This window comes from Lepisosteus platostomus, chromosome 5 (assembly GCF_059453375.1).
Source record: "Lepisosteus platostomus isolate fLepPlt1 chromosome 5, fLepPlt1.hap1, whole genome shotgun sequence".
Lineage (NCBI taxonomy): Eukaryota > Metazoa > Chordata > Actinopteri > Semionotiformes > Lepisosteidae > Lepisosteus > Lepisosteus platostomus.
Genome location: NC_142615.1, coordinates 21,474,568 through 21,502,425, shown reverse-complemented (window position 1 = coordinate 21,502,425; position 27,858 = coordinate 21,474,568). Strand labels below are relative to the sequence as shown.

The 27,858-nt window shown below is 46.4% G+C and overlaps 5 non-coding genes and 1 pseudogene across 5 annotated transcripts; 4 read left to right on the top strand and 2 right to left on the bottom strand.

Annotated features, from left to right (window-relative positions):
• Positions 1-637: 637 nt before the first annotated feature.
• LOC148664842 (5S ribosomal RNA) lies at positions 638-756 on the bottom strand. Its single transcript, XR_015938737.1, has one exon. It is a non-coding gene; the product is annotated as a 5S ribosomal RNA (ribosomal RNA).
• A 3,437-nt stretch (positions 757-4,193) lies between these two features.
• LOC148664841 (U1 spliceosomal RNA) lies at positions 4,194-4,358 on the top strand. The gene has a single exon (XR_015938656.1). It is a non-coding gene; the product is annotated as a U1 spliceosomal RNA (small nuclear RNA).
• A 599-nt stretch (positions 4,359-4,957) lies between these two features.
• Positions 4,958-5,076, bottom strand: LOC148664840 (5S ribosomal RNA; annotated as a pseudogene).
• Positions 5,077-14,399: 9,323 nt separating this feature from the next.
• trnaf-gaa (transfer RNA phenylalanine (anticodon GAA)) lies at positions 14,400-14,472 on the top strand. Its single transcript has one exon. It is a non-coding gene; the product is annotated as a tRNA-Phe (tRNA).
• Positions 14,473-14,581: 109 nt separating this feature from the next.
• Positions 14,582-14,654, top strand: trnav-aac (transfer RNA valine (anticodon AAC)). Its single transcript has one exon. It is a non-coding gene; the product is annotated as a tRNA-Val (tRNA).
• Positions 14,655-27,662: 13,008 nt separating this feature from the next.
• Positions 27,663-27,745, top strand: trnal-uaa (transfer RNA leucine (anticodon UAA)). The gene has a single exon. It is a non-coding gene; the product is annotated as a tRNA-Leu (tRNA).
• Positions 27,746-27,858: the final 113 nt, after the last annotated feature.

Below are 27,858 nucleotides of genomic sequence, written 5' to 3'. Positions count from 1 at the left end.
CCGTTACAATAACAAAAGGACAGACAATGGAATACGGCTATTTCGAAGTCACAAATGTGAGATATAAAGTCGGAATTCTGAGTTGCTAAGTCGCAATTCTGAGTTGCTAAGTCGCAATTCTGAGATACTAAGTCAGAATTCTGAGTTGCTAAGTCGCAATTCTGTGATACTAAGTCGGAATTCTGACTTAATAAGTCGCAATTCTGAGATACTAAGTCGCAATTCTGAGTTGCTAAGTCGGAATTCTGAGTTGCTAAGTCGCAATTCTGAGATACTAAGTCGGAATTCTGAGATAGCATAGCGCGTTTTTTTTTTCCTCCCTGGCGGAAACGGGCTTCCATAGAGCTCTGTGGAAAACGATCTCAATACAATTCTGAAAAACTCGACTCCCCGAACGCCAGCCGAACAAGTCTCCACAGCCGAAGCGCTGTGTCTCTTTTCAGCTGGCGATAAACCTTTCCTCGATCCTTTGCGGACTTGTAAAACTGTTCCTGATCAGAATAAAAAACGCTCACGCTAATACACAAGCATCCGTGTCTCGCCAAAGCTGACAAATAAACAGACGGACAAGCCGCACTGCACGTGTGAACAGGGGAATGAGCGAGCGAGCGGGGATAGGGCGCCTCCTGCGCTTAAAAGCTTACAGCACCTGGTATTCCCAGGCGGTCTCCCATCCAAGTACTAACCAGGCCCATCCCTGTTTAGCTTCCGAGATCAGACGAGATCAGGTGTGCTCAAGGGGGTGTGGCCGTAAGCGAGAGCAAGGCTCGCTGGCACCCTTCTTATAGAGAGGACAGCTCCGTCACCTCTTTTACGACGCTGCTTTTTTCCCTTGCGTTTTTCTCTTCTTCCCACGTTCTCTCTCTTCACTGCCTTCGTCCCCGCTCTATTTCACTTCAGCCTTTCACTCTTGCTTCCTTCCAATGAGGACGGAGCTGCGGGAGAAAGGGCGCTATAGAGGATCGCTGTGGAGAGCTGCTGCTGTGCTTTGACATCTGAGCTCTGTGGAAAACGATCTCAATACAATTCTGAAAAACGCGACTCCCCGAACGCCAGCCGAACAAGTCTTGAAGTGGAAATCTAATAACTAAATTGATTCTTAAAATGTAGAGAGCTTTGCAAAGAAATATATTGGTGCTTTTAGATAATATATTTCAAGGATGTAACTGCTGTGCTACAGTGCGTGCAGAATTTTAGAAAACAGTGCGTCAACAAAGTACACTGTTTAGGTTACTTTAGAAGACAATGTACCAAAACAATATATGCTGTCTGGGTCGTTAGAATTAGCTGAAAGTAACTGATAAGCTTTGAATAACATATCTAGTGCTTCTTCTTTCGCTTTTTGATGTAATCTGTTTTCTCTTAGGGAAAGGGGAAGTTTTAGAAGGGACAAAGCGCTGAGCTTTTTTACAGCGCAACGTCTTATAAAAACCCTGTACTGCTTGTAACAAATTGAGTCTCTGGTTGCACTTTGCGAAGTGGCAGCAGGGCTCCCAATATTGCAATATTGAAATAAAGACCTTTCTCAGGTGAGAACTCTCTCTTGTGGCTTCCTTGATAGTTATATTTCCATGACACCGGTTTTAATGTCTGTAGATTGTATCTTATTTTTATTTTTTGTTTTGTTTCATGTTCATATTATGTGTTTTCACCCAGTTGACTCCAGTTAATAACAGTTCACCCAGTTAATAGCCACTTTTTATGCGCGAAAAACGGGTGATCTTTCTATCTCGTGATCAGCTTAGTATCTTTCTGTAAGTTTTTTTCTTCTTAATGAAACGTTTAAAATACATGAATTTCATAAAGACAACACACGTTTCGACACAGAAAAAAATCATATTCTGTTCTCTTCCTGGTATGTATAACAGATCAGCAGGTCTTATTTTCCCAATTGTTTTTTCCACTGTATTTATCATATTGGCTAGCCAATGTCCTCTCTTAGCTAGGTAATGTTACTTGTGGATGTGCTTCTGCGTTGCGTAGAAGCACATGTATCCATAGAAAGTGTATTATACTACTATTTGAGCTACAGTACATAAAAATAATTATATCGTTATTAATTTCTTTAGGTACGTGATTCCATATTATATTCCCTATTAATCAAATTCTAAAAGTATGCTTTTGTTTACTCCGATAACGAGCACATTCACAGAAAATGTTAATATCTTATGACTTTTCACAAAGTATATAAACTTAAGATGGTCAGAAGGAGCATGTAAAAACGTTTCCGAAACGTGGTAAAATCTTACTACATGTAAGACTTTGATGCTTAAAATGTTTAGGAAGAAAGTGGAATACTGGTGTGTATTTTTTCTTTAAACTACCAATACCAGCCATATACAGTTTACACTATATGTTTATGTTCCTAAATTAATATAGTTTATGGTGGTGTATCGTGGTTTGATGGGTTTACTGAGACAATTATTAATTGTAGCAGTAATCACGAGGTTGTTCGTTGTGGCTTTTAGAAAATCAATCGTCAGAACAACTAACAACGCACACACACGGGTTCAATACACGAGATACATTTATTCATATAAATTGTGCACCAAACATATACTAGTCTGCCTGGATACGAGCGGCAGACCTTACTGTGAGGGTTATCAATATACAAGGTATATAATCTCGAAGAGATGCTAACACAAAGAGATACACAACAGAGAATATATGTCAATATATATCGTTCGGTTACCAAATCGCTAATCAGTGTTATTACCCACTGTTACTCTAAACTCGGAAGTAAATACATTACTCATGAATTAAATTGATAACAACTTGTGTTGAGGTACAATTGAATTCTCGAGACGCAATGTAGAACATGGGGTTTGCTTATCCACTGTGTATGGATTTGGAATCTCCCGGCACGAACACCAAACCAGCTGACAGGCTCTGTTGCAGCCTCTGTTGCAGCGGTTGTCCAATGGGCGTTGTGTGGGCGTTCTCTGGCTACCGGCCAACCAGTCAAGGTGCAGCTCGGAGTAGGACGGGCGGAGGAATCTGACTGCGGCGCGCAGGGCAGTCGTTGCTCCGAGGGGATCTACCAGCAGTCCGGCTGGCTAGTAGAAAGTCTCTATGCACAGAGTGTGACCGCGAGTCCTCACAAGTCACTCTTTTGCCTGGGAAGAAGCTGGTTCGTTCCCGGTCCAGCGCTGCTTCTGAATAAGCTATTCAGGTTGTCGACGAGGGTCCAACTGTAGGCTGCCGTTGATCAAGCGGAGCATTCATGTTGGTAGAATTCTGAGTACGTACGGGATCCTCGGCCTCGCGCTTAGAACAAAGTCCAAGTCCCTTTTGCAGACAACAGCAGTTGTCACATGATTGTCTCTGAGGATGCGCGAAAATGGCCAAGGAGAGCCCCGATCTGAGCTTGCGCTCCCTTTTTGACCAAGACACAGATGTGTGCTGATTGGTTGAGAGTTTGGCGGGCATTGGAGACCCACGTGGTATTACCACGCCCTGCCAGTCCCTGATTGGTTGATCAAGGTGAGATATGAGTCACTTACTCTTGACACTTAGGAATGCAGTCCAGATGTCCATTTGGCACTCCCTAAAGGATAGGCGCCAATGGATGACCATTGATCATGATAGCCAGGCTTAGCTAAGTGCATCCCCATCTGGGAGCTGTCCCTTATCAAAAGAAAACATCTTAAATCAGCCTGCATGAATACTTTCTCTGTGGCTGCACCACAGAGATGGAGGGTGAGATGGGGCCTCATTTAGGACAGCATACCACCGCTTAATTCTGTCTTATTAACAAGCATTGCCGCTAAAACGGCATCTCTCCTGTCAAACTTCCTCCTGACGTGTTTGACAGGATCTGGGCCGTGGTGAACAGTGGGAAAGACCCCCTGTGGAGAGTGAGAAACATGGGGCTGTTCAAAGGCATCGAGGTCCCAGTCAAGGCAGCAGGTAGCCTGGCCCTGTTCATCACCCGAGAGAACTATTACCTCAGAGATCTGTGGAGAGAAAGGAGGGAGGAAGCAGAAAATCTGTGGGAAATAGAGAGCATAGGTCAATATCTCAAGAAACTGTGAAAAACATTATCATGTTTAAGTAAAGAATGTGATTTACACCAGAAAAAAAGAAAATTGTTGCTATGTAACTGGTACCGTGTCAAAATGTAATGAGATGTGATCATATATACTGTTTTAAGTATTTATATTAATGTAAAGCTTTCGAATTTGTGATGTCCTGTATTTTTTTGTGAAAAGAAAATAAAGTTCTTAAAAAATCGATTCACCCAAGGCGAGGCTCGGCCATTGCACTCCGGCTGTGCTGACCCCTGCGAATTCCCCAAATGTGGGAATCTCGACTGCATCATTTCTGGTATTGGGGGACTGCGTTCGCGCTCTCCCCTGATGTGCTTGGTCCAATATCAGATACGGAAGAGTTACGACACCACGTGCTGCGATAGGATCCCAGTTCGAAAGCCACTGCTGGTTCCCGGTTTCTTTTAGTTAGAGGTCCGGAGAAGCATTTCAAGCTGGTTACACTACTCCTTCCGGACATTCATTCCCTTTTCAAAGTCAGTCGTTTTGCTGTAGTCTGCATTATTAAGGCCAATTTATTTGGTCATGGGGGCCTCGGTACTGTATGCTAATTCTCAAGACAGTTTCACCCGTTTTCTGATTGCTAGGTTCTGTACCAGTGCAGACATGTCAAACAGTGAATGGCTGTACCTCTATTGGATCTGTGCTCAATGAATGAAATCAGTAATAAATGAATATATGTATAGTTATACGAAAAACAAGTGGTTTATCGACTCATCTTCATTTGCAGATTTAGAGGCAGCTTCGATATTTGTTTTACAAACGGGTTTTTTTTTATATGGGTCACACACATGCCATAGCAACAAAACATCTCTAGAGATGAGGCTATAGATCACCTTTCCATCCTCCAGGTTTTCCTCCCAAAGCCTACGGCACCAACGGCGACCCCTGCTGGCCGAGAGAGCAAAAGCTTGCAGCACCTGGTATTTCCAGGAAGTCTCCCATCCAAGTACTAACCAGGCCCAACCCTGCTTAGCTTCTGAGATCAGATGAGATTGGGCACATTCAGGGTGGTGTGGCCGCAAGCGAAAGCCATGGCGCTTAACTCGCTACTTGAAGCTGTGTGTGGCTGGGGCTCTGTGCCCCCCGAGCGGGACTGAAGGATCGTTCATGTGCAACTCTTTGGAAAGGAGCCTCTTTCCAAATCGCATTGCGTACCTGGATGTTGGCGAATGTGCTCCCTTGTGTTGGCTTGTCCCGCACTGGAGGAGAACAAACAAACTGCACGGAGGAGCACAAGGCAAGTCTTCACAAGACAAAAACCTCCAGTGCACAGCACTCTGAAAACATTTCTGGGCTGTCGCGTTTTTATTTCAGCACATAAAGCGCACCAGTCCAACACGTCGGCTGGGCGCGCGGCGCCTCCGCCCTCTTGTGGCCTTGCGGCGTCAGAGCAAGAGGCTTCTTCTCGCTGCCTTTCCGCTGTGTTGCAGAGCCCCGAGAGGGAACCTGGAGCATACACTTTGTGGGGGGCGGGGGACCGCGTTCGCACTCTGCCCCCAGTCTCTTGCGCGAGTACTAAATCTCACGGCGCTAGCCAGCGGCCAGGAGACAAATACAATATCGCGGGACAGGGGGGCCTCGTCATTGATTGTTACATATGAGACGGGGATTAGGAGGAGACCCCGACTGATTGGTAAAGGGGAACACTAACACCAGAGAGACACCCCCGGAGTCTCTTTTTGAGAGACACCCTGGGATTTCTTAATGGCCAAGGAGGGTCGGGACTTCGGTTTTATGCCTCCCCTGAAGGACGGCGCCTGTTTGTGCAGCAGAGTGTCTCCATCAGGATGCTGGGGCATAAGAAAGCCACACAGACCGCAGGGTGAGCGCTCCCTACTGGTCCCAGTCACACCTCTTGTAGGAGCAGCAGCAACCTGAGCTTTTCCGGGGGGAATCTCCCATCCGGGTGCCAGCTAGGCTCACACCTGCTGGGCTGCCGTGGGTGAGCCCAGTCGAGAGTCGCAGGGTGAGATCTAGTCACCGGGGAGAAACGATACAAGCGAAGGATTACTCGACTCCCAGCACTTGAAAAGACCGACAAATGACTCGTTCCCACCGGAGCTGAATGTACCTGCATGTGTCGTGTCGTCTTCTTCCCCCGCCCCGCTGTGTTTGCTGTATTGTCTTTGAAGCCGGCCCCCGAGACGAGACGGGCTGTTCCTGTGCCCCAATTAACACTTTACAGGTGCTATTCCCCGGCATTGTGGCCATTGTCGGTGGTCACACGCGATAAGATAAGGTGGAGGAGAGCGGGGCATGCCCAGCGCCAGACATTCGAGGAGGTGGCCGTGCGAGGTGAGGTGAGGTGCGACACGCCGGAGCCCCGACGCTGCTAATGCAGAGCACTTGTTGAACTGGCATTGAAAGGACATGTGCGCACGGAGCGAGCCTTCCCTGCGGCGGAGCGTGGAAACTTTCTCCCCGCGCTGCAGGAGTTGTGTGCGCTGCAGCGGTGCCGAGAGAACAGCACAGAAGGCAGCAAGCTCTGGAGAGCGGGTAAGAGACGGAGCCTTGTGGGCAGGCGAGCAGGCGAGCAGGCCCGTTTTTTGGAAATTGCTGAAAAGGCTCCGGTGTTTGTTCGGTGTGTGGCAGGCACACGACGTGAGCTTGCGTAGCGATCTGCCGGTCTGGTGTTATGCAAATGACACCGAATTGCGTCCCGGGACATGCTGCGAATGCATTTGTGCTGTGGGTGCTGGCCGCTTGCAGGGCCTTATACAACTTATACTTACCTGGCAGGGGTGATACCTTGATCATCCTGTAGGTGGAGTAGTTGGATTGTTTTCTTGTTTTGTGGAAGCAGTGTTTGTTTTGCAGTTTACGAAATGGCAACTTTTGGATCCCGCAAGAATTCTGTGCGTTTTGAGCTTTTGGATGACCTCTTCATGGATCGTATGCAGTTTAGCAGAAAAGTGTTGCAGAAGGAACTTGGCTTTGAACCTCAGCACTTTGATTTCATCTTCGCTCTCCCAGGTCAGAAAGCATTTGAGGTTGTATTTGCTACCTATCCTCTGTTTGAACAATGTGTGGATGTGTTTGAGGCAAGAGGAGGGAAAGTTCCTGCCCTTGAGAAGATCAACTTGCAGCCTCTGACACAGAGAGAGAGGAAAATGGTGCATGTTGTTATGTTCTCGGAACTGGCAAAGACTGAGGACATTCACACCTGGCTTAACCAGTACTGCACCGTCCACCATGGAACTGAGGTTAGAGATGTTGACGGTATAAAAACAGGAGCAAGGAAATTCGAGGTTCGCTTGCTACCGGACAATGTAAATGGAGGCTTAAGGCACCTGCCCTCTACAATCCGGCAGGGCGCCTGCAATGGCTATGTGTTTTATGTGGGACAACCAAAGGTGTGTTGGCGCTGTGGTGCTGTGGGACACCTGGCATCGTCCTGCACTGTGAAATGCTGCAAGACCTGTGGCAAACAGGGACATTTAGCCTCTGACTGTTCAATGCTGCCAAAGTGCAATTTATGTGGCTCGGAAGGACACGTTTTTAAGAACTGCCCTCACGCCTACGCCAATAAACTCAAAATGAGAAAGGATGAGGCAGTGCTTGTTTCAGCCAAACTGGCCCGTAAATCCAAAGCAAACAACAACTCAAACAAAAAACCCTTGTTGGACAAAGACTCTCAGCCTCCAGCCAGGATCAGTCCTGCTGTGGCTCTGGGGCCGGTGGAAGAGAAATCCACTACGACCCCACAACTGCAGACTGCACCAGACAAGCACGAGGGTTTGAAAACCCCCGAGAACAGCGAGGACCCCTCCCCCACTCCTGCTCCTCAGAACGAGGGCCAGTGTGGGGCCCCCTGGTGGAGCGGGTCCAGCGAGGATACCCAGGATTCAGCGGAGCTGCTTTTCTCAGACTCTGCAAGTGCTAGAGATGTCCTCCTCTCCTCCATCCAGTCCATCACGGAGGATCTGCAGCAGCTGGTGGGTGAGAGGGAAGAGGAGACTGGTGCATCGGCTGCACCCCTTTCCCCTCAGTGCTCCCAGGAGGTGGACTTGAGGAAAAGGAAAAATGACTCTGTTTTCTCCCCGAGCGAGGAGGAAGGAGAGCATGGTGATGGGGACAGCTGGAACCCCTCCACCCCTCCCTCTACCCCCTTCCTTGAAATGGACTCCGTGAACACTTTTACTGCTCTCCGATAAAACTGGATTCCAGCTCACTGGCCCTGCAAAACTTAGTTCAAGACTTTAAACTCTCAGACACATATAGATGTATATATCCCACAACAGCAGGATATACATGGTCAGGGAGGAATCAGAATTGACTATTGCTTTGTCTCAGAGAGAGTGAAAGTTGTTGGGGTCACTCTTCAGCCTGTCTTCTTCTCAGATCATCAGGCTTTAGGGTGTAGAGTGGAACTCCAGGGCGGGACTGTCTTTGGCCCAGGCCTCTGGAAACTCAACACAAAGCTGCTAGAGAACGAGGGGGTAGTATCCCGCTACAAGGAGAAACTATCACAGTGGCTGTCCTTGCAGTGTCTGTACGGGTCAGTAGGAGAGTGGTGGGAGGAGGTGAAGGTGAGGACAAAGGCCTTTTTCATGGCTGAGGGAAGGAAGGCTGCTGCCAGACGGAGAGGAGTGCTAGCCAGGAAACAGAGGCAGCTGCAGCGTCTCTACACGAGACAGTGGCTTCGATGTGCTCGAGGATATCACCCTTTTAAAAAAGGATGTCCGGAGCATAGCGGAAGAAAGTAGTCGAGGAGTGCTGTTAAGAAGCTGAGTGCAGTTCTTGGAAGAAAATGAGAAGTGTACTCGCTTCTTTTTCAGTAAAGTGGTAAGCTCCAAGTCTGTCATGGAAAGTGTAGTTGATGAGGAGGGAAGAGAGAGTACAGAGCTGAGTGCTATCCTCTCCTGCATCGAGGCCTTCTTGTCACGGACGTCCAAGGGGACTAACCGTGGGGAGCAGGAGGGCGGAAAAAGACCCATATGCGTAGCGGTGAGACGGGAAAAAGGCCCGGGCTCATTAGTGCAAAGAGTTCAGGAATGCCATATAGAAACCTGTGCCCTCAGGGAGCGGACGTGGGGCGCCCTGGTGCTAGGCGGGTCTCAGGACATCCGAACGTCAGTGCTGAGCGAGGACAGAGTGCAAGACCCTGAAATATTTAGCCAAGGGAAAGAGAGGGACAGGAAGGACAGCAGACCAGAAACTAGGGACAGGACAGAGAAGGACCGCCCTCTGGCTGCAGAGGGCGTGACACTTCTACTCAAGACTGTACAGCTCTACAGAGGTAAAGGATGAAGAAATTCATTTTTTTACCTCAAAGCTAGAAAACGTTTTGAGTGAAGAAGATAGGGAAGTACTTGAGGGGGATTTGACAGTAGAAGAGCTGAGAGGCTATGGAGAGCTTACAGAAGGGGAAAACTCAGGGTGCTGACAGGCTCCCTAAAGGGGTGTCTGCTTTTACTACTTGCACGAATGAAGGCAAAAAAAAGCCAATCGATGTGAACAGACGGCGCTTTACAGAGGAGTACTGCCTGACTGGATCGTTGATGAACGACAGAGGCCACTCCGACCTCTTCTCGGTTTTCTTCAATGACTTACTAAGGATTTTCTTCACAATCGACCATGCAGGGGAAGCCAGTTACACCAAAGCAAAAGCAGGAAAGTGCATTTCAAGCAGAGACCAGGAGGGACTTGTTTACACCGAGAGTGGGCGGAGAATGGAACAATGCGCCCAGCCCTGTTGCTGGAGCCGATTCTTGATGAGCTCTTGGGCTCACTAAGAGGCCCCCGCTGGATGCTAATCTTTCTGTTGTTCTTGCAGGTCCTGCGCTGCTTTTGAGCCGACAGAGCTCGTGCTGGTCTGTCGGCACAGCCCAATTGCAAATGATCGGCTCCGCGTACAGAAGGAACGTGCGTTTGGTACAAGAGTGCATGAAGGCACCGGAAATACATTGTCAACAAATGACCGGTCGCTCAAGACCTCTGTGAAGTACAGGAGCGTGCAAAACGAGGCTGTTTCCGCCCAGTCTCGAACCGGGGACTTTTCAGGTGTTAAGCTGACGTGACAGGCGCTACACTACGGAAACCTGCAGGGACTGCTGCTGGTGTCCCGCTTGCGTTTCAGGCTGAGAAAGGGAAGCGTCACTTTAGGAAGGGGGTGCTGCAGAGAGGAACAGAGGGCTCAATGAAACAAAACGCTGAAACCCGGGATTGAACCAGGGACCTTTAAATCTTCAGTCTAACACTCTCCACACCCACCTGCTCCAGCCTTCCTGTGTTGCGGCATGAGCGCACCAAGAGTAGCGGGAGAGTGTTGCAGGAACGTCACTCAGAAGGAAAGCCACCCAGCTGTGCCCTCTGAGCTCTGTCCAGCGCATCTTCCTCGCATGGACTCCTGCCTGCGACGGGCAGGAAACAATTAGCAAGAACAGAACAACACCCCATGGGTGTCTCATGACCGCACCTTAGGTTGTGACACGTGCAGGTGTGAGGGGTTGCCGGGCTACTTTGGAGCAGAGCTTGGGCGGAGGGGGGGCGGGAAAGCAGACAAAGAGGTGACACCTCAAGGTCTGCACGATCACAGCTCTCCGCCGCCCCAGGCTTCTGCTCAAATAGCTACTGGACACACCCGCCCCTCCTCACACAGACCGTGGAAAAGCCCCCGAGTGGGAGGGCTCTCTCTTCCTCCCAGGAGCTCTTGGACACGACGCACAGACAGGGCGCGGGGAGCCGCCGCCTGCAAACACGGCTCCAGGCAGGACTCCGCTCCGCAGGAGCCGCAGAGCAGAGCAGAGCAGAGGAGATGGGGGCAGCTTAGCTCCAGTGCAGAGACCTGATCTGTTATTGCTGTGTATGCTGTCCTTTCTGTTCTCGGGGTAGGACATCAGGAAGCACATTGAAGCACTGCGACATGCACTGTACAGATCCCGCCACCACTGGGCCCGATTTCCCCGGATCGAAACCGGGCGGAAACAGGCCCGTTTCGTTTGTTGCCACACACACTGTTTGGGGATTCGCCTAGCGCTGTGATCGAACAGACCCACTCACCTCTTAGTGTGGCGGGATCGGAACAGTGGATGTCGCAGTGCATCCTGCTTTCACTTCAATGCATGTCCTGATGTACCCCGGTCTCCCGCGTGACAGGTGGGGATACTTGCCACTATACTAACGAGGAAGACATCGCTCTCTGCTTAGTGTGCAAAACACTTACTTGCAGCATTGTGGGTGCTGTGGTTTAAATGCTATTGGTTTGTGAACAGAATACCCCTATCCCAGTGCATTGTGCCACATTAAATAAACGCACGAGAAAATGAGATTCAGAACGCAAAGCTGTGTCAGTGTTCTGTGTAAAAAATCGGTTTGAATATCATGGGAGCTGTTTTTAATAAGCTGCTGAGTAAAGAATATTTTAATCTTCCTGCTGTCAGTAGTATTGTGCATATAGTTGACTCTTACCTGAATGAAAACAGGATGTAAAGGAAGGGTTTGAGAATTCAGACAAAGCTTTATTCGCGTGCTTACAGTCTGAGTAATTGAAGACTGCACTATTCTGTTGCCTATAGTCATATACGGGTTTTTCGCATGAAGCCGTATTGAACAGTATTTCTCGTGTTGTGAACTTGTGTATACAGCGGTCCCCCGGGTTCCAGTTAGTGCGTAATTACGCATCGATGAAAAACCGGAGGTTTAAAAAAAGATAATTAGCTCACTGATACTTTGATGTAGAGGCTGTGGAAATATCCACATGTCGTGGTCTTTAAAATGTATTTGGTTTGAAGGCGTTCTGTGCTTCCGTTGCGAAGATATGGACAAAAGAATATTCGTGCTTGGTCAAAAAAATGTCATATAAATGAAAAAGTAAAGGCTGAGAAAGCATTCACAATGTGTTTTATACACAAGTATTCTCGCGATTCTTAGAGGTTTCGTGTAAATGCTACAGGCGTGTCAAAATCGTTTTTGAACTTCAAGCTAACTTTACCCCAGTGGACTCCACTCCGCAGGAGCTGCAGAGCAGAGGAGATGAGGGCAGCTTAGCTCCTGTGCAGAGACCTGAGCTGTTGTTGCTGTGGATGCTGTCTTTTCTGCACTCGGGGTAGGAGTGAATGTTGAGTTGCCCTTAGAAATGAAGCAGAGCACTTCAACGGCACGGGTGTGTGTGTGTGCGCCCTGGTGATTCTGGGAGACAGATCGAACCTGGGCTAAAAGAGAGGGGGCTTAGCCCTCTTCCATTTGCTAGTTCAAAGTTGTACAACCCCTTTGTATCTGCTAGGCGGCGCAGTCGTCGTGCACAAAGAACACTTTGAAAAGCGTCAAAGGCAAGTCATTCCGAGTTGGTCGTTTGTGTTTTCCGTTCAGACGCGAAATGCTGAAATGATCTCTCGGCTCCTCGGTTGTCATTTCTGCTCCGTAAAGGGATCACAGCACGCATCGGCTTCCAGCATGCTGGGTCGGGACACGATGCCGGGGGTTGGAGAGAGCGATGTCTTCCTCGTTAGTATAGTGGCAAGTATCCCCGCCTGTCACGTGGGAGACCGGGGTTCGATTCCCCGACGGGGAGTAGCTTTTCTTTCACCTCCTTAGAGAAAGGACTGCCTTTCACTTCTCTGTTTTTTTTCACAGCGTCGTGCACCTTTTCATTGCTCTCGCTGTCTGACCGATGTAAAGTTAGCTTGAAGTTCGAAAACGATTTTGCCACGCCTGTAGCGTTTACACGAAACCTCTTAGAATCGCGAGAATACTTGCTTTGTGCATAAAATACATTGTGAATGCTTTCTCAGCCTTTACTTTTTCGTTTATATTACATTTTTTGGACCAAGCACGAATATTCTTTTGTCCATATCTTCGCAACGGAAGCACAGAACGCCTTCAAACCAAATGCATTTTAAAGACCACGACGTGGTCTTTCCACAGCCTCTACATCAAAGTATCAGTGAGCTAATTATCTTTTTTTAAACCTCCGGTTTTTCATCGATGCGTAGTTACGCACTAACTGGAACCCGGGGGACCGCTGTATACACAAGTTCACAACGCGAGAAATACTGTTCAATACGGCTTCATGCGAAAAACCCATATATGACCATAGGAAGCATAACAGCGCAGTCTCCAATTACTCAGACTGTAAGCACGGGAATAAAGCTTTGTCTGAATTCTGAAACCCTTCCTTTACGTCCTGTTTTCATTCAGGTAAGAGTCAGCTATATGCACAATACTACTGACAGCAGGAAGATTAAAATATTCTTTACTCAGCAGCTTATTAAAAACAGCTCCCATGATGTTCAAACCCATTTTTTACACAGAACACTGACACAGCTTTGCGTTCTGAATCTCTTTTTCTCGTGCTTTTATTTAATGTGGCACAATGCACTGGGATAGGGGTATTCTGTTCACAAACCAATAGCATTTAAACCACAGCACCCACAATGCTGCAAGTAAGTGTTTTACACACTAAGCAGAGAGCGATGTCTTCCTCGTTAGTATAGTGGCAAGTATCCCCACCTGTCACGCGGGAGACCAGGGTACATCAGGACGCGCATTGAAGTGAAAGCAGGACGCGCTGCGACATCCACTGTGCAGATCCCGCCACACTAAGAGGTGAGTGGGTCTGTTCGATCACAGCGCTAGGCGAACCCCCAAACAGTGTGGGTGGCAACAAACAAAATGGGCCTGTTTCCGCCCGGTTTCGATCCGGGGAAATCGGGCCCAGTAGTGGCGGGATCTGTACAGTGCATGTCGCAGCGCTTCAATGTGCTTCCTGATGTCCTACCCCGAGAACAGAAAAGACAGCGTCTGCAGCAACAACAGCTCAGGTCTCTGCACAGGAGCTAAGCTGCCCTCATCTCCTCTGCTCTGCAGCTCCTGCGGAGTGGAGTCCTGCCTGGAGCCGTGTTTGCAGGCGGCGGCTCCCCGCGCCCTGTCTGTGCGTCGTGTCCAAGAGCTCCTGGGAGGAAGAGAGAGCCCTCCCACTCGGGGGCTTTTCCACGGTCTGTGTGAGGAGGGGCGGGTGTGTCCAGTAGCTTATCGAGCGGAAGCCTGGGGCGGCGGAGAGCTGTGATCGTGCAGACCTTGAGGTGTCACCTCTTTGTCTGCTTTCCCGCCCCCCCTCCGCCCAAGCTCTGCTCCAAAGTAGCCCGGCAACCCCTCACACCTGCACGTGTCACAACCTAAGGTGCGGTCATGAGACACCCATGGGGTGTCGTTCTGTTCTTGCTAATTGTTTCCTGCTCGTCGCAGGCAGGAGTCCATGCGAGGAAGATGCGCTGGACAGAGCTCAGAGGGCGCAGCTGGGTGGCTTTCCTTCTGAGTGACGTTCCTGCAACACTCTCCCGCTACTCTTGGTGCGCTCATGCCACAACACAGGAAGGCTGGAGCAGGTGGCTGTGGGCTTTGCGCACCGCCGAAATAGCTCAGTTGGGAGAGCGTTAGACTGAAGATCTAAAGGTCCCTGGTTCGTTCCCGGGTTTCGGCATTTTGTTTCATCGCGCCCTTTGTTCCTCTCTCCAGCGCCCCCTTCCTAAAGTGACGCGTCCCTTTCTCAGCCCGAAACGCAAGCGAGACACCAGCAGCGGTCCCCGCAGGTTTCCGTAGTGTAGCGGCTATCACGTTCGCCTAACACGCGAAAGGTCCCCGGTTCGAGACCGGGCGGAAACAGCCTCGTTTTGCACGCTCCTGTACTTCACAGAGGTCTTGAGCGACCGGTCATTTGTTCCCAATGTATTTCCGGTGCCTTCGTGCACTCTTGTACCAAACGCACGTTCCTTCTGTACACGGAGCCGATCATTTGCAATTGGGCTGTGCCGACAGACCAGGACGAGCTCTGTCGGCTCAAAAGCAGCGCAGGACCTGCAAGAACAACAGAAAGATTAGCATCCAGCGGGGGCCTCTTAGTGAGCCCAAGAGCTCATCAAGAATCGGCTCCAGCAACAGGGCTGGGCGCATTGTTCCATTCTCCGCCCACTCTCGGTGTAAACAAGTCCCTCCTGGTCTCTGCTTGAAATGCACTTTCCTGCGTTTGCTTTGGTGTAACTGGCTTCCCCTGCATGGGCGAATGTGAAGAAGATGCTTAGTAAGTCATTGAAGAAAACCGAGAAGAGGTCGGAGTGGCCTCTGTCGTTCATCAACGATCCAGTCAGGCAGTACTCCTCTGTAAAGCGCCGTTCGTTCACATCGATTGGCTTTTTTTTGCCTTCATTCGTGCGAGTAGTAAAAGCAGACACCCCTATTCTGCCGTAACCCGGATTCGAACCGGGGTTGTTGCGGCCACAACGCAAAGTACTGACCACTATACGATCACAGCGAGTTACCGAGACACACGCGGCAGGGCGGAAAGGGCTGTGCTCTCTTCGTGTGACATAATTCGGAAAAGTCCTGACGTTGCATTTCAACTGAGCCCCAGTATACATCGACCCTTCGACACTCTGAGTGACAACTCTCTTGCGTGTTTTCTCATATTTATGTAGTTTGCTTGCATGATGCCGGTGAAGTGGAAATCTAATAAGTAAATTGATTCTTAAAAATGTAGAGAGCTTTGAAAAAATATATTGGTGCTTTTAGATAATATATTTCAAGGATGTAACTGCTGTGCTACAGTGCGTGCAGAATTTTAGAAAACAGTTCGTCAACAAAGTACACTGTTTAGGTTAGTTTAGAAGACAATGTACCAAAACAATATATGCTGTCTGGGTCATTAGAATTAGCTGAAAGTAACTGATAAGCTTTGAATAACAAATCTAGTTTTTCTTCTCTCGCTCTATGATGTAATCTGTTTTCTCTTAGAGAAAGGGGAAGTTTTAGAAGGGACCAAGTGCTGAACTTTTTTACAGCGCAACGTCTTATAAAAACCCTGTACTGCTTGTAACAAATTGAGTCTCTGATGCACTTGGCGAAGTGGCAGCAGGGCTCCCAATATTGCAATATTGAAATAAAGACCTTACTCAGGTGAGAACTCTCTCTTGTGGCTTCCTTGACAGTTATATTTCCATGACAGTTTGGGGGCTCGTACGGGATCACAAACCTAAACGCGAACGGCTGCTGAAACTCCATCCGGACCCGGACAATTTTAGCAAAATTGGACGAACCTCGGAGGATAAACTGTTTATCCTTCCAGAGACGCGTCTGGAGAATTGGCAGCTGTCTGACGCCAGTAAGTGATCCTTAAAAATAAATAGTTTGAGAAGCGAGCCACAGGGGTGTTCTCACGCGGGTTTGATGAGTCTGGGACTCATATAAAGAACTTATCTTAACACAGACGTGTGGTTTTTGCTCTGCGGAGTAGTTAATGTGATAAGGTTCTAAGTAAGGCACCGATCGGTAAAAATGGGAAATTAAAATTCAAAGACGAAAATGGGACCGAGCAGTCCAGCAAAAGTACATGTACGACAAATTCAGAGAAACAATTATAGCCTGGGTTAGAGTAAAAAAAATGTTTTATGTTCATGAACTGTAAAGCTAGGGTAATAGGTGTAAGGGAACTTGCACATAATTTATATATGATAATTAGGGGCCCATAACTATGAAGGAACTATGAAGTGAATCAGAATGGACAGAGGAAAGTTGAATTAGGAAAAAGAAGTTTCCTGAAGAAGGGGAAACTTAGAAGAGAAGGAGAAGAAAGGAAAGAAAGTGAATTGGAAAACTTATTTAATGGAAAGAGGAATCACAGAAATAATGGGAAGCTTAAAAAAAGACTAGTCTTGAAACTAAAGAACAGCAAGCTGCAGCTAAAGTCATGGCCATGTGTACTCAAAAGAAAAAGTCTCCACCTAAATTAGAAAGCGGTCCGGAGCCACTTGTTTGTGAAATGCCAATGTGCACTTTTCCAGGTCCAGAAGGAACTCCAGCATATGTACAGTACATTGACATTGGTCTCCTGGTGAATTATTTGCATTAGTTAAGTCTTTTCCTAAATTGCCTGATGATCGTAAAGAATTTAGAAGAAAGGCAAGCGCCTTGTTCTTGATTGTCTTAAGCCTAATTACAGTGACATAACCTTGTTGCTAGATCATATTGTTCCTAAAGGTTTACAACGTCCTCTAAAAAGGAGGAGGCAGATTGGCGGATACGTGACCCAAATGATGAAGAAGTATCCATCTAAATTAAACCACACGGACATGGAGAGGAAAAGTTAGGCGGCCGCTTCTTAAAAGAGGTAAGGACTCCTCTTTTCTAAAAAGTCCCTTGTCCTCTCCATGTTGCTGTGGTGGGTTCAGGGTTTTCCTGAAGCTGAAGCGAGTACAACAGAAAAATGAGTTAATGGTGTATGTGTCTTAGATGCCTGTTTTGTGAAGGTGGGGTAGAAAAGGAGGGATTGCTGAAGGAATAGCATCTCGCCCTGCCCGTGTGAAAAAATCCAGGTGTTGCATCCTGGTACACGACTGCAGTATGGCTGAAGGTAGTAACTAGAACTGTACTCGCAGAAGAGCCGAAAATGGTAACTCGATTCAACTGTGTGTTTAAAGCCAGGATTTGGAACCTGGTCCGTGTTCCCGAATTGTGATAGTTCGTCAGTTTGTCTCGACTGGGGGATTCAGCGGGGCGCGTGGGAGACGTGAAAATGGTTTGGTGTGAAGAAAAAAAAAGTTTGATTAATCCAAAGTGAAACTTAAAAGAAATATGTCAGACGGAATTTAGGCTGAACAGGAATGTAGAAAAGTGTATGAACATTTGGATAAAAATAAACAATATTTAGAGGAATATTTGAGAATTCAACAGAATATCATAGATGAGACGCAAAAATCTCTGATGGAAAAGCTAAAAGCAATGGCTGAACGAAACGAAGATATATATGCAGAAAAAGAAACAGCAAAAGAAGAAATAGAACGCCTTAAGAGAGAATCTAGGAGAAGGGTGGGAATTAGTGTGGAGATTTTTGAAAGAGCATTACCCACCGAAAACTGATTAGAGAAAAGTAACAGCATGTCAGCAGAAGGAAGTGAGGATGTTTCAGATTTTACAGAAAGGTTTATAGCTTTATGGATAGTATACTCGGGGTTAGCCGATGAGAAGGAAGTGAATGAAGATACTTCCACAGTAATAAAACAAATTTACTTGAGTGGGTTAAAACCTGATGTTGCCAAGAATGTACAACTATGCTTTCCTGATATTACGGACAGCGGAGACAGATTTGATTTAATAACTCGCGAAGCATGCATGCAGAAGTGCGAGCGCTGCAAATGGGAGGTAAAAAGACTCCCAAGGAGGAGAAAAGGGAGCCGCCAGTTTGTCGAAATTATTGTGCGACTTTCATGTTATACCGAGATATAAAACCCCAAAGACAAAACTACTAATAAGCTGGTGTGCAGTTACTAAAAAAAAATGTGTTTTTTGGAGAAATTGGAAGAAAGAGGCTTGATTTCACAATTAAAGACCATGTCAGAAGCTGAAACGAGAGCCGTGTGTGAACTAACAGTTTTAATCTAGTAAACACCTCTGTAGCCTTCCTAAATTTATCTCAGGATTGAAATAATCTTACAGTGTGCAGTAACTGGGGGACACAGGAGCACAGCTGTCCTGTTTTTAGACTAAAACAGCATAAAGATGTGATATAAAGTTTTCTAACGGGTAACAGGAGGCTACAGGAGAAGGGGTGCAAGGGTTGTGTTTAAAGCAAATATAAGCTGTCACAGTCTGCTTGGGAAAATATGTACAGTTTCAACTACTGATGTGGGTGGGGGACACCCCAGACCTATTTTAGGCCCAGACTGCAGCATTTTATAAGGAATTACTGCATGAAATAGCATTTATGTAAACTAACTCAATAGAGTTATGTGATATTGTGATTGTTTTACCTAATGAGGGAATCCATAAGGCCGGGCTACTCCAAGTATTGGATCTTGAGAGGAAAAAAAAGGAGTATAAAACCAACTACATGATAAAGCCAGGGTGAATGCCTTCTCAGAACGAGCTTGTCTAGTGACGTATTGGTTTAAGGGGGGTAGTGCAGTCTAAAGACAAAATTGCCTTGACCCCTGCAGCAGAAACCGTTTTTGATGTTTTGAAACAAGCTTTCTTGCAGGCACTGGCCCTGGACTGGATTCCCTCAGACAGATCATCTGTATGTAATCTGTATGTAAGTGAAAGAAATGGGTTGTGAGCCGTTGTGCTGGTGCAGGAGCATGGAGATAGGCATCGTCTAGTGGGTTATTATTATTCAGGACCCCTTGATGCGGTGGCCAAGGGGCCGTGTTTATGTGTTGTGCAGGCTACCTGCCTGGCTGTATAAACTGTGAATAATCTGGTGTAGAACTAGCAGACCGAATGAAAAGATTTAATTGAAACTTGTAAATATGCTAAATGGAAAACTGTAGCAATTTATAAAGACTGTATATATACATTTGGTGTATGCCACAATTTTGGATGGCAGTGAAGGAATAGGGATTTCCCCAACATGGCAGGGACTCCAGTTAAGAATGCTGGGTTTGTCTCTGAACTGTTAGAAGCTTTGCAGCTGCTGACTGAAGTAGCTGTGGTAAAGTGTAAATCACATAATAAAGAAATGTTTCCAGTAACTCGAGAGAACAACTTTGCAGATGTAGCTGTCAGGTGCGCAGTCCTGGTAGAACAGGAGTCTGAGACCCCTGTGAGACCTCTGTTGGTGAAAAGGGGACAGCTACAGGATATTCAGGCTGAGGCCTCTAAAGCAGAGAAAAGGACATGGTTAGAAAAGTGTGTGGTGCTGCCAGCACACTGGACGCCCTGCATGCCCTCACAGCCTAATGCCCTTTGTAGCTCGACAAATGCACTCAGTTGGACACCTGGGTGCGAGTCAAATGGTGTGCTGGTTACCCAAACCTGGGTGGGGACCGTGTTTGAAGCAGTAGCCACTTATGTGGTATCTCAATGTGATGCTTATCAAAGGAACTCAACTACAGTTCAGGTGCAGGTGCTACAGCTCAAACGGCCTGCTCCTGAGAAACCTTTCATGCAGTAGCAAATGTTTACAATTTACATTTGTAAAGGGAAACCTTGGCTCTTATAATCTGTTTTCCCAGTGGGTTGCTGTCACTGCCTCTGTGTCTACCAAACACTTGATGATGGAGATAAGCCCTCGGTGGGCACTGACCTACCGCTTGTATTATGATCAAGGGACAGGCTGTGGCTGGATTATTCGGGGTGAGATGGACTGAGATCACCCTCAGTCTGCTGGAACAGTGGAATGAAGGAACAGAACTCTAAAAGATCGACTAGACATCAGACTGAAGGAGCGCCATGGGATGCGGGCTGGATCAAACAGAACTGTGTAATAGAGCCTGTTTGATATCATCACAGGCCAATCAACGAAACTTCCTGGAGGGATGAATTTGGCTAATGGATTGTTGAATTTGCTAATTCTCTATTGTAGTATTGTAGGTTGTTAATTGAAGTGGTGCACGGGGCTGGTGAACAGGTGCTGGACACTTGGAGACCTCCAGTAGAGGGAAGACACGACCTGATACCTGGCGAGTGGGTGTGGTGAGGAAGATATACCCTGCCAGATGTTGCAACCCTGCTGGGAAGGACCATATCAAGTGCAACTGACTACCGACTCTGCCATCTGAGTGACAGGATGAGATCGCTGGATCTACGCATTGCGCCGACACCGAACCACTGCACCAGAGACTGAGTGAACATTAATTATTATATTGTCACTGTTTCTGTGTTTGTTGAGCTTCCTGAGGAGGGGCGACAGTGTACCTGTTAAGTGTAAGGAGCTTTACTTTACATAAAATGGGGATATGGAATCAATACTTTATCAGTCAGCCACAAATAATAACCAGAGCTCATGTTGGGATTGTAATGCTATAAAAGATGCTCATGGGAGTAATCCCCTTTGATAGAGGTGATTATTTAGGTTTATTGGCATGGGTAAATAGCCCTGCTTTCAGTCTGAGTGTAACTCAGATGTATTAGAATGGAAATAACTGTATGCTCCTCGCTATAATCACAGTTTTAGGCCATTCTCTATTAGGGTGATAGACAGATGTTTAGGTGACCCAGCTGTTGACCAATCTTGTAAAAAAAAAACCCTAAGAAAAATGCTGGGCTCCAGCCCACAGGGATTTACCTGTGCTGTAGGAACTAATGCATGAATAAGGAGACTGGATTCTGGTGAAAGACAGGAAAAAGAAGTGGTGTTCGCTCAGGTGGAGGGGGTGCCAGGTGTCCTGAATTCATGCTTCCCACTGTAAAAAGGTCACAAACGAACTGAGCAAAGAGCAGGAGTGATGTCTCCACAGGGCTCCCAATATTGCAATATTGAAATAAAGACCTTACTCAGGTGAGAACTCTCTTTTGTGGCTTCCTTGATAGTTATATTTCCATGACAGAACACACAGCTTCATTACCGAATACATATGCAGGACAACTAGAGAAGACGTTTTACAGAGGAAGGATTTTTAGAAACATCCCATCAGTGACATCACTGAAGTCAACTCCTAGGTACTGTAACTGTCGTGTGGATAGTTTCACAAGAATCAGACAAAGGTTTAAGCATCGCTTGTTCTAGATAAAACTGCAAAAAAAAAAACAACAACCCATAATGTACTTCTTTGCGGCTCTGTTTGCCCAAATCATATATTCACAACGTGAAATTTAGAAAATCATATTACGTAACCAAAATCCGCAATATGGAAACAGAACCTGTGTAATTGTTGATAGATGATGTACTCGTAACATTTTTACAAGACGAACTACAACATTTAAAAAATTACTTGTATGTACTTGATATCTCTAATCAATCCACGGCGACATTGTTAAAGCAGAGTTCCAGTAAAAATAAACTAAAACGCCCTGGGCATACCGTTTCGCGCTTCTTATTAGTTTCTCAAAAGTAATTTGACCGTATGAAATGCATAATATAAACCTAGAAACATACGTGAGCAGTATTTACGTACTGTAGAATCGGTGTTAAGACATACCTCTCAAATACTGTAAATCAAGTTAAAAATATCTCAAGACCGATTCTGGTCATAATGAAACCATCTTTCGTGTATGTTTTCTTTAAAGTACCGAGACCAGCCATATTCTGTATGTTTATGTTCCAAAATTAATATCGTTTATGGCCTTCACACGCGTTGCAGTATGCTCCTATTCTTTTTATGCTCAGCTACTAAGATTTCCCTTCAGTGGTAAAATTAGATATGAATATTCAATACTTAAACGGGCACAGTTAAGACATTAAATATACATATACATACTGTATACAGTACAGTTTTCATACAGTAATATGTTTATGTTCCTAAATCAATCTCTTTTATGAGCATGTGAAAGGCATGGTGAATCGATTCTCAAAAATTACTGTACTTTGCATGATTGGAAACAAATGCGTGATTGCGAAATGCTGTGGTGTTACTTTTGAAAAAAAGAATGTTGACCAGGGCAATACTTTGAGTTTATACTTACAGCTTGTCCAAGGTCATTCATTATTAATACTTTTAGTAATACCTTCGTTAAAGACTTTGATGGCCACAGCTCAAACATGAGAGGTTGAGTTTATTAGCTCCACCTTGCTGAAATTCCCGATACTATTATTTTGCTTGTCATATTATAGGAGAATTTACGGTAACTAGCGGTATTTACCAGTAACTCGCGGTATTTAATGGTAACTTGCGGTAGACTGCGTACAGCGTACCGGAAAATAATGCGGTATCGCCCACGCATTTTGAATGGCTGCATCTGTATGTCCCCCAGCTCTGAGCCCATTGGGCCTGTGGTGCAGGTTCTTGTCCCATCCTGCTCTTGATCCAGGTTGGAGGGTTGCACCGATTCTGAGTCTTGTTAGCTGGTATGGATGGGTTTGGGGGTGTTGATACCAGAGTGGTCCGGGGGGGGTGCAGGTGTCTCGGGGGCATTCTTGTTTTTCTGTGAGTTCAGGTTGATTCTGTTGGTTTTGCCACGAATCTCCCTCACGCAGGCAAGCGCTCCCGCATTCTTACGAGCTCTCCCCGTACCAAACGTGCACGTGTCAATCAGTCCTCTGCTTAAACCCTCATCTGCCCCCCGGTCATTGCTCACGATTGAGATTCTCTCCCAGAGCTTACGTACTAACTACACCTTTGCCTTACTACGACTTCTCCCCTGGACCTCGACCCCGCTTTTCCGACTACCGCTTTAGCCACTCGATTTTGTACCTTCGCCTGTTTTACGCTTTATCGTATCCTGACCCCAGCCTGTCTCTTCGTTTACGCCTCTGCCTTCTGAATCCACACCGACGCAACTTCTACACCTTCCCGGACTCCGACCCCTGCCAGTCCCTCGACTACACTTTCGCCTGTCGATTCTGTGCCTACGCCTGTGCTACATGTGGAAGACCGAGTCAAAAGGTCAGGACACTGACTATGCGTGGGAAAGGTTTTCTGTTCGCACCTAAGACCACTGTCTTAGGTGCAAACTAAAGCCTGTGATTCCTCACACCCATTCAACCAGAGAAAATTGAAACAGATTGTAGGATGCCAAATGGCACCCCCCTGTCCTGTTTGTTTGACTTCTGACACTGCCCCTTTCCCTGTATGTTCCTTTGATATGTTAAAGTATTGCCTACTTTTAATGTATAAAAAAGGAAAGTATAACTTCAGTCCAGTGAGCATGTCTTGAGTGCTAGGGGAAACCCTTTCTCTGTGATATGCTCCCCTTCAGCTGATTGTATTAAAGATCTCTGTTGACAATCTCCCAACCTGAGTGAAGACTGAGTTTTCTTCGACATACGCCTTCCCGGACTCGGACCCCTGCCTGTTTACTCCGACTACGCCTGCGTCTCGTGCCAACCCTACCAAGGGCACCGCATTGGATCCCTATCCTCAGCAGTCAGCCCCTGCGTGACAGGTTCTGAGTGTCTTGGTTACATCCGTTTGTGTGTATAGATGAAAAAGCTATTGAAGAGCACCCCGACACCCCCCACCCATCTCGGTGGAAGTTGCCATGTTCAAAAAATTAAAGTTTCACACAACAAAGCATGACTTTGAAAGGTCAGGAGGCCTGCCTAATGGTGGTGCTGGCCCCACTAGCACCTCTTCCAGCAGCAACCTTAGTTTTTCCCAGGAGGTCTCCCATCCAGGTACTGACCAGGCTCACACCTGCTTCAGTACTGAAGGCTGCTGATTATGGCCAGCAGCCATATCACCCTGCAACTCACAACTGGCAACCCACTGAAGCTAAGCAGGTGTGAGCCTGGTCAGTACCTGGATAGTAGACCTCCTGGGAAAAACTAAGGTTCCTGAGGGAAGAGGTGCTAGTGGGGCCAGCAGGGGGCGCTCACCCTGCGGTCCATGTGGGTCCTAATGCCCCAGTATAGTGACGGGGACACTATACTGTAAACAGGCGCCTTCCTTCGAATGAGATGTAAAACTGAGGTCCTGACTCTCTGTGGTCATTACAAATCCCATTACGTTTCTTGAAAAGAGTAGGGGTGTAACCCCGGCGTCCTGGCCAAATTTCCCCATTGGCCCTTACCAATCATGGCCTCCTAATAATCCCCCTCTTTGAATTGGCTACATTTCTCTTCTCTCCTCCTCACTGATAGTGGTGAGTGTTCTGGTGCACTATGGCTGCCGTCGCATCATCCAGGTGGATGCTGCACATTGGTGGTGGTGGAGGGGAGTCCCCATTACCTGTAAAGCGCTTTGAGTGGAGTGTCCAGAAAAGCACTATATAAGTGTAAGCAATTATTATTATTATTATTAATGAGCACAACACTTGATTACAGTAAAAAAATCATTAAAAAATAAAGAAATGTTCCACAACTCAAAGCGAGGTTGTATAAGGTTAGGTGGAATGTCTGATGTAAAACACCTGGTTGCTGCACTGTGGTTGTTGTGCTTGAAGAGCTATTGACTCGTGAATAGCACCCTCCTATCACCATGTACCGCCTGTCTAATGGTGCCATATTGAAAACATCATAAAAAATAAAGAAAAGGGACACAGCCACAGCAAGATTGTATAAGGTTAGGGGGCCTGTCTGGTGTGTAAAACACCTGGTTGCAGCACTGTGGCTGTTGTGCTTGAAGAGCTATTGACTCGTGAATACCACCCCCCTATTCCCATGTACCGGCTGTCTAATGGTGCCATATTGAAAAAATCATTACAAAATAAATAAAGGGGCCACAGCCACAGCAAGGTTGTATAAGGTTAGGGGGCCTGTCTGGTGTGTAAAACATATGGTTTCAGCAGTGTGGCTGTTGTATTTGAATTGCTATTGAGCCATGAAGAAGACCCACCTATCCCAATGTATTACCTGAAGTGTTACCTTCAGAAAATCATAAAAAAATAAAGAAAGGGGTCACAGCCACAGCAAGGTTGTATGAGGTTAGGGGGCCTGTCTGGTGTGTAAAACATATGGTTTAAGCAGTGTGGCTGTTGTATTTGAATTGCTATTGCAGGGGCAATGCTTGTTAATAAGACAGAATTAAGCGTTGGTATGCTGTCCTAAAGGAGGCCCCATCTCACCCTCCATCTCTGTGGTGCAGCCACAGAGAAAGTATTCATGCAGGCTGATTTAAGATGTTTTCTTTTGATAAGGAACAAGCTCCCAGACGGGGATGCACTTAGCTAAGCCTGGCTATCATGATCAATGGTCATCCATTGGCGCCTATCAGTCTAGAGAGTGCCGAATGGACATCTGGACTGCATTCCTAAGTATCAAGAGTAAGTGACTTATATCTCATCTTGACCAACCAATCAGGGACTGGCAGGGCGTGGTAATACCATGTGGGTCTCCAATGCCCACCGAACTCTCAACCAATCAGCACACACCTGGGTCTTGGTCAAAAAGGGTGCGCAAGCTCAGATCGGGGCTCTCCTTGGCCATTTTCGTGCATCCTCAGAGACAATCACGTGACAACTGCTGTTGTCTGCAAAAGGACTTGGACTTTGTTCTAAGCGCAAGGCCGAGGATCCCGTACGTACTCAGAATTCTACCAACGTGAATGCTCCGCTTGATCAACGGCAGCCTACAGTTGGACCCTCGTCGACAACCTGAATAGCTTATTCAGAAGCAGCGCTGGACCGGGAACTAACCAGTTTCTTCCCAGGCAAAAGAGTGACTTGTGAGGACTCGCGGTCATACTCTGTGCATAGAGACTTTCTACTAGCCAGCCGGACTGCTGGTAGATCCCCTCGGAGCAACGACTGCCCTGCGCGCCGCAGTCAGATTTCTCCGCCCGTCCTACTCCGAGCTGCACCTTGACTGGTTGGCCGGTAGCCAGAGAACGCCGACACAACGCCCATTGGACAACCGCTGCAACAGAGGCTGCAACAGAGCCTGTCAGCTGGTTTGGTGTTCGTGCCGGGAGATTCCAAATCCATACACAGTGGAAAAGTAAACCCCATGTTCTACATTGCTTCTCGAGAATTCAATTGTACCTCAACACAAGTTGTTATCAATTTAATTCATGAGTAATGTATTTACTTCCGAGTTTAGAGTAACAGTGGGTAATAACACTGGTTAGCGATTTGGTAACCGAACGATATATATTGAAATATATTCTCTGTTGTGTATCTCTTTGTGTTTGCATCTCTTCGAGATTAAGTACCTTGTATATTGATAACCCTCACAGTAAGGTCTGCTGCTCGTATCCAGGCAGACTAGTATATCTTTGGTGCACAATTTATATTAATACATGTATCTCGTGTATTGAACCCGTGTGTGTGCATTGTTAGTTGTTCTGACGATTGATTTTCTAAAAGCTACAACGAACAACCTCGTGATTACTGTTACAATTAATAATTGTCTAAGTAAACCCATCAAACCACTACACTATTGAGCCATGAAGAAGACCCACCTGTTCCAGTGTATTACCTGTAGTGTTATCTTCAGAAATTCATAAAATATAAAGGTTCCACAACCCAAAACAAAGCTGGGAAAAGTTAGAAGACCTGCTTAGTGTGCAAAACACTTACTTGCAGCATTCTGGGTGCTGTGATTTAAATGCTATTGGTTTGTGAACAGAATACCCCTATCCCAGTGCATTGTGCCATATTAAATAAAAGCATGAGAAAAAGAGATTCAGAACGCAAAGCTGTGTCAGTGTTCTGTGTAAAAAATCGGTTTGAACATCATGGGAGCTGTTTTTAATGAGCTGCTGAGTAAAGAATATTTTAATCTTCCTGCTGTCAGTAGTATTGTCAATATAGTTGACCCTTACCTGAATGAAAACAGGGCGTAAAGGAAGGGTTTCAGAAATCAAACAAAGCTTTATTCCTGTGCTTACAGTCTGGGTAATTGGAGACTGCGCTGTTCTGCTTCCTATGGTCATATACGGGTTATTCGCACAAAGCTGTATTGAACAGTATTTCTCACGTTGTGAACGTCTGTACACAGTGGTCCTCCAGGTTCCAGTAAGTGCGTAATTACGCATCGATGAAAAACCGGAGGTTTAAAAAAAGATAATTAGCCCACTGATAGTTTGATGTAGCGGCTGTGGAAATATCCACAAGTCTTGGTCTTTAAAATGCATTTGGTTTGACGGCGTTCTGTGCTTCCATTGTGAAGATATGGACAAAAGAATATTCGTGCTCGGTCAAAAAAATGTCATAAAAACGAAAAAGTAAAGGCTGAGAAAGCATTCACAATGTATTTTATACACAAAGGAAGTATTCTCGCAACTCTAAGAGGTTTCGTGGTTTAATTTTTTTTTAATTACTGAATCATATTTAAATGTTAAACAACTGAAAAGCATATTGCTGTAGACCAGGATGGCCGAGTGGTTAAGGCGTTGGACTTAAGATCCAATGGACAAATGTCCACGTGGGTTCAATCCCCACTCCTGGTAGTGTTGTAATAAGTTTTAAGTGACAGAACACTTTGATGATTTACACTCTATTTAAATATGAATTTAATAAATTTCAGTTCAGTTCTCTTTACTCCCACTCCCTGGCATAACTG